Source organism: Ailuropoda melanoleuca, chromosome 3 (genome assembly GCF_002007445.2).
Source record: "Ailuropoda melanoleuca isolate Jingjing chromosome 3, ASM200744v2, whole genome shotgun sequence".
Lineage (NCBI taxonomy): Eukaryota > Metazoa > Chordata > Mammalia > Carnivora > Ursidae > Ailuropoda > Ailuropoda melanoleuca.
Window position 1 is genome coordinate 13,065,271 of NC_048220.1, and position 16,060 is coordinate 13,081,330.

At 47.2% G+C, this 16,060-nt stretch overlaps 1 protein-coding gene across 5 annotated transcripts in view; it reads left to right on the forward strand.

Moving 5' to 3' along the window:
* Positions 1-16,060, forward strand: part of SNCAIP (synuclein alpha interacting protein) — a 155,759-nt gene that overhangs the window by 430 nt on the left and 139,269 nt on the right. The window contains exon 1 of one of the 5 annotated variants that reach the window (XM_034655917.1): positions 163-649. The exons of the other annotated variants lie outside the window; for them this stretch is intronic. The gene's annotated coding sequence lies outside the window, so the exon portion shown is untranslated. Of the gene's footprint in view, positions 1-162; positions 650-16,060 lie in introns of those variants that run through there. 5 annotated transcript variants of the gene reach the window in all.

Here is a 16,060-nt window from a genome sequence, read left to right on the forward strand (position 1 = left end):
CCCCCGGTGAGTCCAGGTCCCCCGCGGGCGCGGCGGGGAGGCGGGGGGCGGCGGGCGCGGGCGGCTGAGCCTTTCCAAGTTTGCACCGAGCGACCCCGGCGGGTGTCGCCCTGCTCCCCGCAGCCCCCGGGCCCCCTTTGTGCCGCGAGTCCCGGCGGCCCGGGCAGCGGCGGCGCCTCTGCAGAAAGGCTTTGGGGGAAGGTCTCTATAGTAACGGCGGCGGCGGCTGCCGAGCGGCAGCTTTACTCTGGGGAAGGGGGGACTCAGCCCCCGCCTCGGTTGCCAAAGGATTGTTCTTTTCCTTTGCCCGTTTCGCGTGGTTTTTAGCCGTGCTGCCACCTCACATGGTATCGGAGGCAGGGATGGGCAGTGCCCCGGCTCCTGAAAGCCCAGATACTGAGGGGCCAAGTAATAATAACAGCGACGGTACCAAATGACAATAATAATCAACGCGAAAGAGGGACGCCTGGGGTTGCTGCCGCCCCGGGGAGCCCCCGCGCATTCCGGGGGCTCCCTGGCTGCCCGGTGCAGCCGGGGCTCAGACCTGCCCCGGGCGCTGTCCTGCTTCCCAGGCTCGTCAGCCTCGATTTTCGCCGGGAATGTGCCTCTCTGGGCCTTCCCTCGTGCTGACGACTTTCATCTGCAGGTGGTAAGTGAGGTGAACCGGTATTTTGGCTATTGTCAAATGCCACGTTTTGTTTATTTCATTTTTACGAAAAGAAAAGAAGGGAAAATTATGAGCCATTACTGGCAGCCATACAGTTTCCACAGGAAATACTAGCATTCTTTGAGGAACACGCTACTGCTTGCAGCGAAGAAAGTCTTTACGAAACAAAAAGGCAACAGCATTGTTGCTCATTTTCAATGGACCGCTAGGAGGGGGAGTGGGGGTGGTTTGGGGAACGTGTTTTTTCCTGTGGGAACGTGGCTTTCCTTGGGAAAGTTCATTGAGGAAGCCGTCCTGTTGTTGTCCGTTTTGCCCTGGTTGGTGGCTGGGCCTCCTCACTCCTCTGGACAATTACTGACAAGTGTCCTTCAAAGAGCCTGGAGGCAGGGAAGCGCCCAGAGGAAGGGAGAGCCGGTGCAGGACAGTCTCGCCACACACCACGTGCTGTGGAGCCCGGCCAGGGTGCAGTTTGCAAAGTGAAATAAGGGCTGTCTGGGGAGGTTTATGAGGATTACATGTGTGCAGAGCATGTCAGTTCTCCAAGGTGTCACTCTAAACACGTAATTTTCGAGCACCACTTTCCTTGCTGAGTTTGCAGGAAGGCAAAAACCTATTTTTCTGATGACGGAGCAGACATCCCAACTGGGAATGGGTTGAAATCTGTATTTCATTTGTGCGTATTGAAATTTTAAAAGGCAGCGAGAACAAGGTCTAGGGAAGCAGTATGCTAATGTGCTCACATCTGGGAGAGAATGGCTATTGGCTCTTCCTGAGGCAGCCCAATGTTAATTTACAGTCCGCGGGGTTAGAGTGGAAGGAGATAGCTTTAAGGGCTTCTGAAAACTATTTGAAGAAGGTGTAACATTTTGCTGTCAATCCCAGCAGTCTTTCCCGAAGGCAGTTTTAACTGAAGATTAACCCCTAACCAATTATGTGGGAGTTCCCAGGTCTAGAATCAGAAAGAAGATGGTGCTCTCTTCAGGATCTTTTGGACATCTCAGAAATACAATATAAAAACATAAGGGATATGACTTTGAATGTAAACTCCATTTTCTCCATCAGAAGCATTTCATGAGGAAAGGTTACAAGAGAGTAGATGGGAAGTGATGCTGCATTTATTGATTCGACATTTACCCTGTGTTGATGTCGGAAAGGAAGTGACTAGTGCAGACGAATCTCTCTTATACGATGTGCAGATGAGTCTGTCTATATACTCCCTCCCAGCTTTGCTAATATTCCAGGCGGTTGGTGCAGGTGTCGGTGGATATGTGCCACAGAGGCCAAGAAACTGTGTGCGCTGTCGTTTTGGAAGGAATTGTAGTAGTACTTTACTGCTCTTGAGAGGAGGGAAACCCACACAAACATCTAATACAAACAAATGATCTTTGATATTATCAGAGAAAGCCTGGAGCTGTTTTTCTTGCCAGATTTAAGGCACTGCTTGTCAAAAGAGGAAATCTTGCAAGAAGCAGGTGCACCATTATAAGAAACACAAGGGAAATTCTCTTTTAAATGCAAAATCTAATTGAACAGCAACAAGAGAATCAGTGACACTCTTAGAATAGAAGCCTTGTTTTTGGCAGTCTGTCAGGTTACAGTTGCAAACCACATAGGCGAAATATGTGTCTTGGGAGAACAATAATATTCTGGCGAAAATCAAACAATTGCCTCTGTGAAACTTTTACCCTTATATATTTGTTTCCTTGTGTGCCTTTGATTGATAGGCAGACTTAGTTATGAGTAATTTACTGAAAATGAATCAATAAATCGGTTACTTTTATGATATATACTTTACATGATTTTGCACTTCACATGGATGAGATAACTAGATTTCATTTTTTATGGTTTGCGTCTTCGCTCTCTTTTAAGCTTTAAAAGTTAATGATCAAGTTATGTGTTGAGATGATGACTGTGAATTGATAAGATGGATGGGCGGGCCCTGGAAAAGCACTAATTGGTTCCTAAGTAGTTATAGGGTATTCACTTTGTGCATTTGTGGCATATAAAAATATAAAACGCACAAACTCTTTACAAGGCACTTCCAAGGGAGGAACTAGGACACATGAAAGGTACTTTGAGATTGAGCACCCAAGACGCTAAATAGTAATTGGAAAGGAGTTCTGAGGAGAAAATGACCAAATCAGCTCAGATGTTTTATCAGTTATGTGTCGCTGCATAACCAATCACCCCAAAATGCAGCTGCTTAAACCAACTTCTGAAGCTCAGGACTCTGCGGTCAGTGCTTTGGGCTGAGTTCAGCTGGGTGGTTCTTCTGCTGACCTTGACCGGGGTTCCCTTGGGCATCTTCAGTCCGCTGCTGGGCGGGCTGGTGTCAGGATGATGTGGGACGGCTTCAGTTACGTCTGGCAGTTACCATGCTGTTAGCCAGGTAAACAGGTGACCAGGACATGTACCTCCCATTCTTGAGCAGATGAGACTGGGCCCCTTTACATAATAAACACTATACCAAGAGCAGCAAAAGAGCAAGTGTGAAGCCTCTGCATATACCCTATTTGTGCCTCTCCCTCGGTCAGATCAAATCACAGGGTCACCCTGCATTCAAGGGGGTGTAGAAAGACTCCACTTATTGTGAGAGGGAGCCAGAAAAAAATTGTAGCCTCCCCCCCCGCCCCAATTTACTGCATGTTTGAAGACTCGTTTTGGCAAATGTTTTCTACGAAGGAAGAGTCCATTGTAAGTCAGGAGAGATTAGTGGGCAGTCCAGAATTTAGTTTAGGGAATGCCCTGTACATCATTGTCCTGTAGTCTTTGTCCTGTAAACCTTGGGTAGGGTGAGGAATAATCCAACGATAATAAAATTTGAGTCACAGGCTTCTGCCACTGGCATCAGGATGGTTTGAAGGCGGTAGGCCGGTGGCAGAGTCAGCAGACCATTGCTGGGAGGTGAGGAAGGTTCTGGCAAAGGAGGAGGCAGAGACAATTGAAAAGAAGGGATCACTCTGGGGGGGGGACTCATATTTTAGATTTAGGTGACTGATGGTGATAGGGCATTACTGAAAGCCTCCAGTCAAAATTATTCTGAAATTTTGAAAAAGCTTAAGTGGCTGAAGGAACGATTGTGCCGTCGTGAGAAATAGAGAAATCAATAAGTGATTTATTTGGGGGGAGGAGAAAAATTCAGTTCCAGAAAGGTTGATTCAAAGAGATAAATTGAATGTGAAAGTACTTTCTAAGCTGCAGAGTATGCTATGGCTGTTAGCTGTTGCTTAGTGCTTAAATTGCAGTGAATTGTAAACACTTGGGTTTCTCTAGAGTAAAGCAACAGAAGCCAAAAGGCAATCTGGAGACTACCCCAAGGGTCAAAGGGAGGTCAGAAGAACCACTTTCAGGTTGGGAACCGAACTGCTGTGGGGTCAGGGGAGTAAGAACTCACGTTCTTTTTCTGCAAGGCACAGTGGAGGTCTGCTTGTGGATTTCGCATACCCGCAAAGAGAAAACCTCTGGATGCACCTGGGTGGTTCAGTCAGTTGGGCGTCTGTTGGTTTCGGTTCAGATCATGATCTCAGTCGTGAGATGGAGCCCTGGGTCCCGGGTCAGGCTCTGTGGTCAGCACAGAGTCTGCTTGTCCCTCTCTCTCTCTGCCTTTACCCCTGTTCTCTGTTTCTCTCTCTCTCTCTTTCTCTCTCTTAAATAAATAAATAAATAAATAAAATCTTAAAAAGAGAGAGAAAGAGAGAGAAAACCTTTGGCCCAGTGTGAATGGCATGCACACTGCTTAGCTGGGCACGTCGGTTGACCACCCCACCAAGATGGTGCCCAATGGGGAGTCTGTAGTTGCTTCCTCAGAGGACAAGGGCGTACTGCTCTCAGAAGTGGGAAAGGACACAGGGTGGAAAAACCAACAGTCGCCCACCAGAAATTAACCCTTGGAGATTTATTTGAACCTCACGCCTGAGAAGCCCATAGGGTAGGAGCTGACAGTTCAGGCAGACTTCCACAGAGCTCTGTAAGTGCATTAATAAGAGTTAAATCTGTGCTAGTGTCGGGGTCTTTTCCTGGCAGGAGAGTAAAGAAAGAAGGCCCAACATCGTGCCTCATCCAGGCTCCCCCATAAATGTCAGTGGTTGTTTTATTAGAGGGGAGAGGAATTCAAAACACGTTCGACGCTTTTTCACCTAAGGGCTCGGTTGAGGTGCCGCCTCGCCAGCCTCGTTTTATTGGTGGCAGGTCTGAGATTCAGGTGGCGTCCTCTCCACCAAACGCAGCTGCGGGCCAGACACACCTGGCCGCCCTAGCGTCGCACAATTAGTCTGAACGGCACGCACAGCTGCTCGTTACGGACGGGCCTTGGATGGACCCGCTCAAATCCAAGCACACGCTTTTATAGTTTCTTTTGTATGAGTCTGAGAACCCTGAAGATATTCAATAAATGTTAACTTAATGAGTGAATGCGCCATGATCTGGTGCAGTAACATTTTCTAAAGCAGTCTGGTTTGACTTTTCATTAGTCACAGCAGAATTTGCCATAAAATCCCTAAGTGTCTTTTTTTAGATTCCAATGTTTCAAGGTACTATTGTCTCAGGAATATAGGTTCTTATAATCCACTGTTCACAGATGTAGACTTTTCTGAGACACAATTTTCTTTACTTCATCTCTTTATCAGCAGCTCTTGGCTGCAAGTCCCAGAAACCCAGTTTATACTTGGTCAGGCGAGAAGGGGCATGTATTGGCTCCACTATGGGAAAAGTTCGGGGAGAATCCAGTTCTGATTTCCCCTCTTCTTCGTGGTGGTAAGACGGTCATCAGCAGCTTCAAGCTTAGCCCCTGCAGGAAAAGAGACTAATTTGGGATTAACTCTAATTAGTGGGCACATGCCCGTGCGTGACCCAGCTGCCGTGGCCAGGGGTTTGGAACATGGGACTTGGCTTGTCCTTGCTGACATGTCCAGGCCTGGAGCCTTGTGGAACGGGAGGAGCAGTCGGTGTGCGGAGGCCGGGGTGGGGGGGGGTGCGAGAGCTGCCTGGGAGGGTCGTCAGCAAAACTCCCCTAAACCCAATGGCCTGGAAGCAGGAAAAGGGTGGTTCTTCACAAGAAAATATGGAGAAGAAGAGAAAGTGGGTACCATGCAAGCCAAGGAGCCGGTGTCTGCTCTTGGATCTGTTTTCCCTGATGGACGCACCGTCCTCTCACTCTGCCCCCACACCATGAACCTGGGAATGATCCTGAGGTGACCGCCACCTGCTCAGTCACCAGGACTTCCTGCTCTGTCTCCGTCTTACCCCTTCCCCTGTTAGTTTAGACTTAAAGCCTCCAAGCCTCCGTTTCACCCTGCACAAGTCCCCTCTGAAAATGCCGCATGCCAGTGTCTCTGTTTCCAGTCGGTCCTCCCTACCATGGCCAGAGGGCTCTTTCTAAAAAACAAATAGATAAAATCGAATCAGGGAACTGCCTAAGAGCCATTCAAAACCTCCTAACCCTAAGGGGGTAGGGGGCAGATGGAGACCAAGCTCCTGAATTCCATGGTTCCCGGGGTCCCCGTGATGAGGGCCCTGCCCCCTGTGGCTACAGTGGGTGAGTAGGAGGGAGGTGTTCGGCAGGGCTTCCTCTAGCTGCCCACACTGTCCCATGCTGTCCTGAACTGGGCAACACCAAGGGCCCCACAAGCTTCATTTTTCTCTCATTTTCATGTGTTTGCCTGTGCTTTTGTCTCTACGAGATGTTGTTTCCCCTTTCTTGACCTTACTTGACCTTGAACATCCCTCCCTCCTTCCACATGCAACCCAAGTGCTGCTCTTGCGAGAAGCCTTTGCTGAACTCCGGGTCCTGCTCCGCGGTGCCCGCTGGGGATTTGCGACTCTCCCTCCCCGTGTGCTGGCCGCGACCGCTGCCTGCTGCCTTCCCGTCTTCGTGTCTCCCGGTGCCTAGTGCCGGGCTCCTCAGAGCAAACGTAGTCGAGAAGCTGTAGAAGGAGTGAAACCTCTGTGCTGAGTCATTCGTCTTGGTGATTGTCCAGGTTTACTCTATTTCCTTAAACTCGCTTCTTAAATTTGCATCTCACAGCGTTGGCTCCGAAAGCAGGTTCTCTTTGAAATCGCTGCTCAGACACTTCTCGACTGTTTCCCCAGCTCTTGGTATGTTTGGTGTCTGCTTGGTCGCTAACAGCCACTTCAGGGAAGAGGCTGAAAAATATCAGCGGCCCAAAGTCAGTCTCAAAGCTGGAACGTACGGCTCGGAGACCAGATGAGAAATACCTTTTTTCCCCCCTGCCATAAAAGAGGTTATTTAATAGTTAATATTTATGAGGCACTTACTCTGCGTTGGGTGCTTAACAGATGACTTACAATTATTTTCTTATTAATTCTCACAGCAGCCCTAGGAAGGAGGTATTACCATTACCCATCCTTTCTCTGCATATGAGGAAACGAAGATTTACAGAGTTGAAGGGCCTTGCTCGCCACTCAGGTCCTTCTTCCTGGAGACTGCCCAGCTGTCAGACACTCCTCCAGGTTGCTGAGGAGCAGAGGCAAGCTTTGAATGGGCTCCTCCAGTTCACCCATTACAATATTTGTTGTTATTGCTCTAACATGAAATGACCACCTTCTAAGAATAAAACGTGCCCCTTCCTCCCCTGGCCTTTGAATATGTCCAAAAGACTATGGAGAAAGATGTGCTTAAAGCAGTAAGGACTCTGGTCCTATAGTAGAAATGAAGAAGGATGTCTGCCTTAGAAATTTCCAGTCATATTCCTATAATTCTGCTGTTCCCAGATAATGAAGGCCTCCAGTGGAGGTTGAACCGCTGTGAATAAAATGCAGGTGCCCTGAATCGCCCAATGGAAGTCTCAGCTCTGAGGATCACTCAGAAACCGAGTCCATAGGTTGGTTAAATGAGCCAAACACTTTGGAAGCCACAGCAGCTCAACAGTTCTGTTTTGTTTTGTTTTTTACCAGTTTTCAGTCTGAGAGTTTGTGGAGGATTTTTTTTTTTAAGATTGTACTTATTTGTTTGACAGAGAGCAAGAGAGCACAAGCAGAGGGAGCAGCAGAGGCAGAGGGAGAAGCTGACTCCCTGCTGAGCAGGGATCCTGATGGAGGAGGGGCTCCATCCCAGGACCCTGGGGTCATTACCTGAGCCAAAGGCAGATGCCTAACCGACTGAGCCACCCAGGTGCCCCAAGCCTGTTGAGGTTCTGATGAAAGCTATGGATACTTTCCTCAGAGAACATAGATGTGCCCCCACACCACGGTGTTCACGGGCATCCAGGGTCTGTGCAAGCCCGTCTGTGGATTTGCTGGGGCTCCATAGACTCCAGGTTAGAAACCTTGCTTCAAAACTGCAATCTGGAAGAAAGATAATAGCCACTGTAGTATATTGACCACATTCTGCAGTTCATCGGTCACCGTTTATGCAGTGTTTACCCTGTGCCAGTCCTTTTGGAGAAGTACGGAGCAGCTAAGCACCCCTCTAAGACACAGATTACGAGCCCTGGGAAGGGGTGGGAACTGAAGTTGGGGGAGGAACTCCATCTCCCAGCTAGCAAGGAGTGAGAGTGGGATCCAACGCAGGACCCACGCCTGTATCTCGGCTACTTCACGTGGCCTCCATGCTCACTCCTCTTACCACGCTGGGCATGAGACCTGTGCCCCAGAAATTCTGAGCCATTGTTAGCCCTGACTCCCCTCCCAATTCAGTGCCCCTGTTGGAAGTGGGCCACAGGCCTGCTTCTGCTGCAGGAGCCGGCGGGGCAGGTCTCAGCTCCTCTCCTCCTTCCCCTGTGATGGCAGCTCACACCCGCATCTGAGACATACAGCACTGCTGCTGGACCCTGCCTAGCTGAGCTCCTCGCTCATTCCTGAGTGCAGTTTGCACACCCAGAAACGTTAACTGCTCCAGGCCTCCACTGCAAAGCTGGCTGCAAATTCTCCATAGGAACCCCTTCCCCAGACAGTTATTTTGAGCCTGCTGTACGACGGGCACCTCTCAGGGCCAGAGTGAGCACACAGATGTGGTTCCCGAACTCATGGCATTTCCATCGAGTCTATATCTCACCGGGAAGGGGGCGAAGAAATAAAGTGTGATGTTCTAGGAAAAAAGAAGTGTAAAGGATTGATTCTACTCCAGCTTCCATTCTTTGCGGCTTTACAACTCTCGGCACAAACGTGTCTCTTTCTCTAGCACTTTCCTCCCTCCCCTGGGATGTTGAGAGTGCCGCAGATTTCCAGAGACCTTAGTAGACAGAGTAACGGGGACCCAGGCGCCCCAGTGCATCTCAGCTACCCCTTTGCAGATGAACAGATAGAGGGACCAGATGATGGGCCAGATGGGGTGGAGACACCGGGCTAGCTAGTTGGTCTGGTCCCCAGCAGAGCACAGCTCCCTGTAAACCACAGGCTGCTTCTAATTTATTTATGATGTGATGATTGTCATTTTGGCCTTTATGTTGTGGTCTCTCTGCTGCACATGAATCTGGCTCCGGAAGCTCACACACTGCCAGCCTCTGCTCTGTCTTTGCAGCCCCTGAGAGGGGCCCCTGGAGGGTCTTTTCTATGTAGTTCCTTTTCCCTGCTCACCCACCTGCGCCCCTGCCTGCCCCCGAGCCAGCCTCCCAGGTTCTTTCCCCAAGTGTTGCCTCGTGACTCCTTAGGCCAGAACTGACGTATAGAAATGATAGATCCCTAACTGTGAGCTAGGTGATTTCACATTTTCTAGTAAGCACGTAAAGAAAAGTAAGAGGACACAGGTGGAATGAATTTTAATAATATATTTTACTTAACCTGAGATAGCCCCAATATTAGCATTTCCACGTGTAATATAAAAAATTATTAACCAGATTCGTTTCATTCTGATTTTCCATATTTTCTGAAATTTGGTGTGTATTTTACTTTTAACTCAGATGCTAGGCACACTTGTGAGGCTCAGGAGACACGTGTGGCTTGTGGCTCCCATCGTGGACTCCAGGCTTGGGCTCTGAGGAGGCCTGGGGAGTCCCAGGGGCAGACTCAGTGACCTAGTGCCTCTGGCTCCCTCAGCAGTTAGCTTGGACCTCCACTCTTGCCCCTGCTGGATGTGGCTGACTACGCCCTCGAACGTGGACTCTTGAAGTTAGGGAATGCGTCTGTCATCTTCCTGCCCCCAGCGAGGAATGCAGCGTGTAGGAGGCCCACAGTTGGCCTTCGGTACATTGGGAATTCATTAACAGTTGAGGAAAGGTCATTTGTTACCCCAGGAGCTGCAGGGATTGGGGAGTGTGTGTGTGTGAGGCTGGGGGAGTTGCCTCGCGTGACCTCCCTTTGCTGTCGCTGCCCGGCTCTATCCAGTACCACAGAAATGCATGTGAGTCAGACTGAATGGACAGAAAGCCTCTACAGTGAGAAGGGATGGCCCAGCCTAGCATTGTTCTGAGCTCCCACAAATCTGCGTTAGCTCCAGGCTTCACCTCCGTTAATACCGACTGCTAGGACAATTACACACAGCCCGGCGTATTAAAGCTTAATGGTCTTATTTAGCAGGATAACAACAACAAAACCCCCAAATATACAGGATAGACCAAACACCAAAAAGGTCAACTGAGATCCAGAGCGTTCAATATGCAGGGAAAGAACTGCTGTGTCAGGGAGCTCTAAGAGTCATCGCCATGAGAGCTTTGTCAATTTCCAGTGGTTTTGGACGCATCGCGCCTCCCTGGGGAGAACAGGAGATTGATATCCTAGGTAAACTAGCGTTTGCACGTACAGTTTTTAAATTTTGCAAGTGCTTCGAACCCACTAATGGACATGTGCTTTTGTTTGTCCACTTGACCCCTCCTGGTAAATGTCCCTTGAAGTAATTGATATAACCGAGTCTCACAGGTTGGCAGGCGCATAAAGCCGTACTAACCACATATTACAATAAATGCAAGGTTTGAAAATGGAAGAGGAAATTGCTGTTTGATCTGTGAAGTCCCATAAGTATGTTAAGGGGATCTGGTCTCAGAGAAGAGTACGGTTACCTCAGGCCCAATTAAAGCGTGCTTTGAAATAGAAAATGGAATCAGGCACCACCTCCGTTTTACCGTTGATGACCAGTTTCAACCAGGAAGGCTCACGGACCCGCTTGGGGGGTTTTGTGTCTCAGAGGGCACACAGGGAAAAGTCAGTCCTCTGTCACACACCATGAGGGGGCGGGGCAGGGATGAATGAACCTTAGGATATGTTTGAACAATTCCTCAGCTAAAATGCTTGGAACAGTTTGGAGACAAGGTAGCTTGCCAGTAGTTTTGCGAAGTAGATTCTAAAAAGTTAAAAAAAAAATCATAGGCTACATCATGGACATCATGACTGAACACTAGCCATGTTTAGGTAATTTGAAGATCCCTTCTTTAATAAGTCAAGGATGGTTCGAGACAGAGCTTTACATCTTTTGGCTCCAGTTTGGAGAATGCTGCTTTCATTTGAATCTCTTAGAAAGGAACCCGTGCCTCTCTGTGACTGTAATATACTTTGTCCAACATGACGGCTCTGCTCTGCTGTGTTGGTGTAATTGAAAACCTATAAAAAGGCTGAGAGCTACTTTTGAATTGGCTCAGTGAACTTGGACTGGATCTGTCAAAGTGGTGAAAGGTTTAAAGGAATTTTCATAAATGAGGTCTCCAAGCTGTGTTTTAACCATCGAATTCCAATGAACTCCAAGGCCTGTGAACTTGGAGAATAGCGCCTCGGAGAAGAGCAGTCATATCAAGATGGAAATAAATGATTCATTTTCATTCCCCGAGTTCTGCAGACATAAGCACACTTAACTGCTGATCATCATAATTTAGCAGTACTGTTGTGCACTAAAAATACAATTTAAAAGTCTAATCTTTAATTAAATTGAGTACTCAGAGATTAACATGGTGACAAATCTTGGGAGCTGGAGATAGCACAATGTTTACTCATGTTGCTAGGAAATAGCAGAGCTCTTTGTAAGTTACAGATTGATTTGGTAAGTAGAGGGATATGGCCTTCTCCCAGCAAGGACCTGATGGTTTCTTCTCAGTTTCTGTTTCATAATGTATGTAAATGAATGTCGTGTAGCAGAAATCCTGCACACTCAGAGCTTTCCTTGGCGACAGAGAGCACAGGTGTGTGCACCTGAGTAAACATTTGGGAGATTTTTGAAAGGGTGAGCTCTTAGACGAAATAAACATCATCAAGTGTTTGGGTTTTTAATGAACTGAGTTTTTCCATTTGTTAGAATTATCGAGAAAAAGGATTGCTCTTTAAATTATAATTACCATGAGGCTAACTGATGGTTTTGCCTTCTTGCCATTTGTGGGAAACTGTGAAATTAGTACAGAAATTTGAGACAGGTTGATGGTTTTCCAGAATCATTAAAACTCGCATGTAGGAAATCAACTCTGCTATCCCTCTTTTTCTCCTCTCCCTCCCTTTGGCAAACCTCGCTGCATGACACATTGTACAATAGTTTTTAAAAATGCAAAGCTAATGCTTGCACAGCATGAAAGGGAGTTGCTGTGCCAGCTCACTTGCCTTGCCCCTGAAAAGACGAAAGATTTCTATGTGCTATTTCAGTCAGGATCAGGCAGAGAAGAGTGGCCTCCTCAAGCTCAAAAGTAGAACTGAGAAAAAAGCCACAGGGACAAATTACTATTTGGTCTGTTTGAGGCAGACCCTTATCTATGGAGCTGGTGTTTCAAACCAGAGTGCCCTCCTAAGAGATGGGAAAAGAGCAGAATACTCGATTGTCTCCAGGAACGACATCAGGGTTAGGATGCTCATTACAGGGCTTTAGCCTGTATCCAAGCTTGGAACAACGTGGGGAGAAGGAAAGGACGGTGCTGCCCGGGGGGCAGGGTCATGATGCACTCCCAGATGTGCCCCCATGACCTCTGTTGGTAATTAACACACTTTCAACTTCCCTCTGCATAATTGTTGACTCATTACTTGCAGAAAGCAGTTGTTGATTTTGGTAAGAATTGTTTTCTCAATCCGTGCAAGTCCCTAGCACAGTCCCAAGTTTGTACTCTATGACCAGTATATGTTGGCTGGATACATGAATCCTTCAACATGTCTTGAAAATAAATGTATTCTTCATATTATAAGACCTAAGGCTTACTCTGTTGCAGTAAATAGTGGTTAAGGACTTGTCTTCTCAAAAGATAGCGTCGTGTCACCTGTGTTATGTATATTCAGAACATCCTTCCGAGGCAGGATACTATCAAACAAGGGGGCAGAATGCCATGTGATGGAAGGTTTCACTGCTCAGCCCCTAGTCAGAATAGGTGATGGAATTGTAAGAGGTGAGGGACATGCTATTATAGAACTTTCCTTTCAAGAAAGGAATTTGGAGTTTTGACTATAATCAGATGGACAGGTGAGAGAAAACTAGCACACACATTCCAAGCTTTTTGGGGGTGGCAGTTATTTACCATCATTCTGTCTCCCCAGACACCCGACAGCATGCTTGTACATGGTGTGGGATAAAGATGGCGGGCAGAAGACAGAATACCATACTGGTTATGAGCTTGAACCCCCTCACCTTAGAGCAAAGCTCAGCTCAGTCTCCTATACTGTGTGTGCTTTCACATACTTACGGAACCTCCTGATGTTTTGACATTATTCTCTTACTAACAGATATTTATTGATGACCTTACTTATTCAGGGTAAGTTTTGGATGCTTGGGATAAATGGGAGTAGCGGATAATTGGGTCCGCTGTCTTCTTTCTCTACCTGCTTTGTGTGTGTGCTGAGATGTTTGAACTGAATCAGCAGGCTCCATTTGTTCTCTAGCTTCTGGTTGGGTCTGGCCAGTGGGAGGCATCATCAGGACATGAGCAAGCGGGTAGAAGAGAGTTTGAGCTCTTGACTTCCTGGATTCCCTCCTTACCAGGTTCCCTCTTGCTTAGGCAGGCCACAGCTCCTGGCAGGGAGCCAATTCCCTGAGGCTGCTTTCTAAATTCTGGTAACTCTGCCCTCCTACAGACGCTTCAGGCTGGGAACCACTGTCCTTCAGACTCACTCCTTCACTGTGCCATCTCTTGGAGTTACTCTAAACCCTTTCCACACCTTTGCCCACGGTCTCCTTGTTAAACTACACTTGAATTGCATTTGTGTGAGCCACCTGTTTGCTGTTGGGAACCTGACCCAAGTGACTACCTGTCTCAGAGGTCATTGTGAGAATGACATGATTTAGGTAGAATTTAAAACAATGATGGGCTCTTAGTAAGTACTCAACAAGGTTACGTATTATTATCATCATTGAGTTTTGTGGGTTTTTTTTTTTCTTCAGAGTATTGGGTTTCCCATAAGAATTATTACCGCATTGTGTTAAAATCTTAAAAAAGGTGAGAAGAAAACAACGGTCATGTTGCAAAGGTTAAAAATGGGAACTACGAACCAGACGGAGAGCAAGGGCTAAGGTCAGCAAGTGCTTCCGTGGCAGAGCTAAAAGGTCAATTAAAGATTTCTGACTTTGTCCACTGCACAGGCTACACAGTCACCACACGGTCCAGAAAAGAAAGTAACAACTTCGAACTATTTAGTCACTTAAAACATCACCTACGTGGGATGACTGGCTAGGCTTCATGCAGCAAATCCTATCTGTGACCGTTAATAATAATTGGGCTGAATCACGGATATCTCCACATCTTCAGCTTCGTGACCGTAACGGCTGGGACCGAGCATTTTCACACCCATGCCCTCCTGGTAGTTTCAAGACAGATGGTCCTCAGGACTGGATTTCTTCTAGGCTCTCGGGTATGGACATGCTTCTGCATAATCAAAGCTGAATAGGAGACCAGCATTATGATGCTCAGGTAGTCCATTTTCTGCACATACCCATTTTTCTGACTTCTGTCTGCGAGTTCTCATTCTTGAGTCCCACAAAATAGGTCACTGTGATATTTGGAGTCATCTTGTCTCGTCTTACAGTATGCTGATTAAACTGTTGGTCAAGAATGAAAAGTTAAGGGGCGCCTGGGTGGCACAGCGGTTAAGCGTCTGCCTTCAGCTCAGGGCGATCCTGGCGTTATGGGATCGAGCCCCACATCAGGCTCTTCCGCTATGAGCCTGCTTCTTCCTCTCCCGCTCCCCCTGCTTGTGTTCCCTCTCTCGCTGGCTGTCTCTATCTCTGTCGAATAAATAAATTTAAAAAATCTTAAAAAAAAAAAGACTGAAAAGTTAATGGAGTCCCTGAAGAGGTAGGGGCCAGCTTGAAAACAAAACTTCCTGTGACTTCTTCCCATTTGATGATGAATTTGTCATAGTTGTTGAAATTTCAGACTGGATGGATGTATCTTTCAGTGGCTTGGAAAAATTGTGCGAGTGTTCTCAAACTAGACGGAATGAATTTCAGAAATGTCTCGTTTTTACAATTAAGTAGAGTCAGGGGAGGCATAGCAATTGGAAAGTCCTTTTGATGTCAGTCCAAATAAGGATTTATATACTGTCCCTTTTGTTCAAGGAGCTGAGTATGGAGAAAACAGCTCCCGTTGCCAGAATTGCTGATGCTTCTGGAAGGAATGATTGTCATTTGAACATTTGGATCTCTTTTTATGCCCTCACGTTTGGCTTTCAAGTCAACTCTAGGTAGGCTTCCTGCCTTCTTCCACTATGAGGACTGTGCTTTTCATATATTGGGCACTTAGCAAATGGGAAGTTTCCTAACTCTTTAGCTGTCCTCTGTGTATTTATTGTCTTTAAACTGTCCTTTCCGGATGAGGTATTACGTTAAAGTGCCCTCATGAGCTCCCCGTTGATCCTAACGAAGCTTCCCGTTGCTTCATTTCAACCCTTTACTTGTGCTTAGATTCCATCTTGCTATTTTTTTTTTTTTGCCTCGACTTAAGTACCGTGGCATTTTCACCAAGAGGAACCAGTGTATTCACAGCGTTCATTATTCTAAATGATGACACTATTGTCACCACGTCAATTGTGTTGACATGAGTACTAGTCACGTGGGAATAAAATTAAATTCTTAGTCGATGGTACCAAACAGATCACGTTACTGTACCCAAAAACCTTCTGTGGCCGCTCACCAAACAGATGTAGAGATAGGAGTCCTTTAAAGCTGAGTAACTGACGGTGTTCGCAGATGAAAGACCCATTACTTTACACAGTCATTCTGTAAACACGGTCTGATACCTTTCCTTGTGTAGATGCAGTCTTCTCCTTCATGAACTTTCTGCCTTGTGGAGGAGAGAAGCTTGTATGTGCGGAGTAGAGGTGCGAGCAAGTTCCATACGAGGGAGGAGGAAGGAGCCGTGAACTCCCCCGGAGATGGGGAGGCAGGTGGTCAGATTATCAAGGGCTTCCCAGGCAAAGTGGCCTTTGATTTAAAGTTCAAGGCCACATGGGTGTTCACCAGGCAGAAAATGTAGGGGAGGGTGGTGGGGTCTGACAGACTTGTGAAGGATAAAGTATTTTGATGTGACTTCACGGTAAGATAGATGGTGT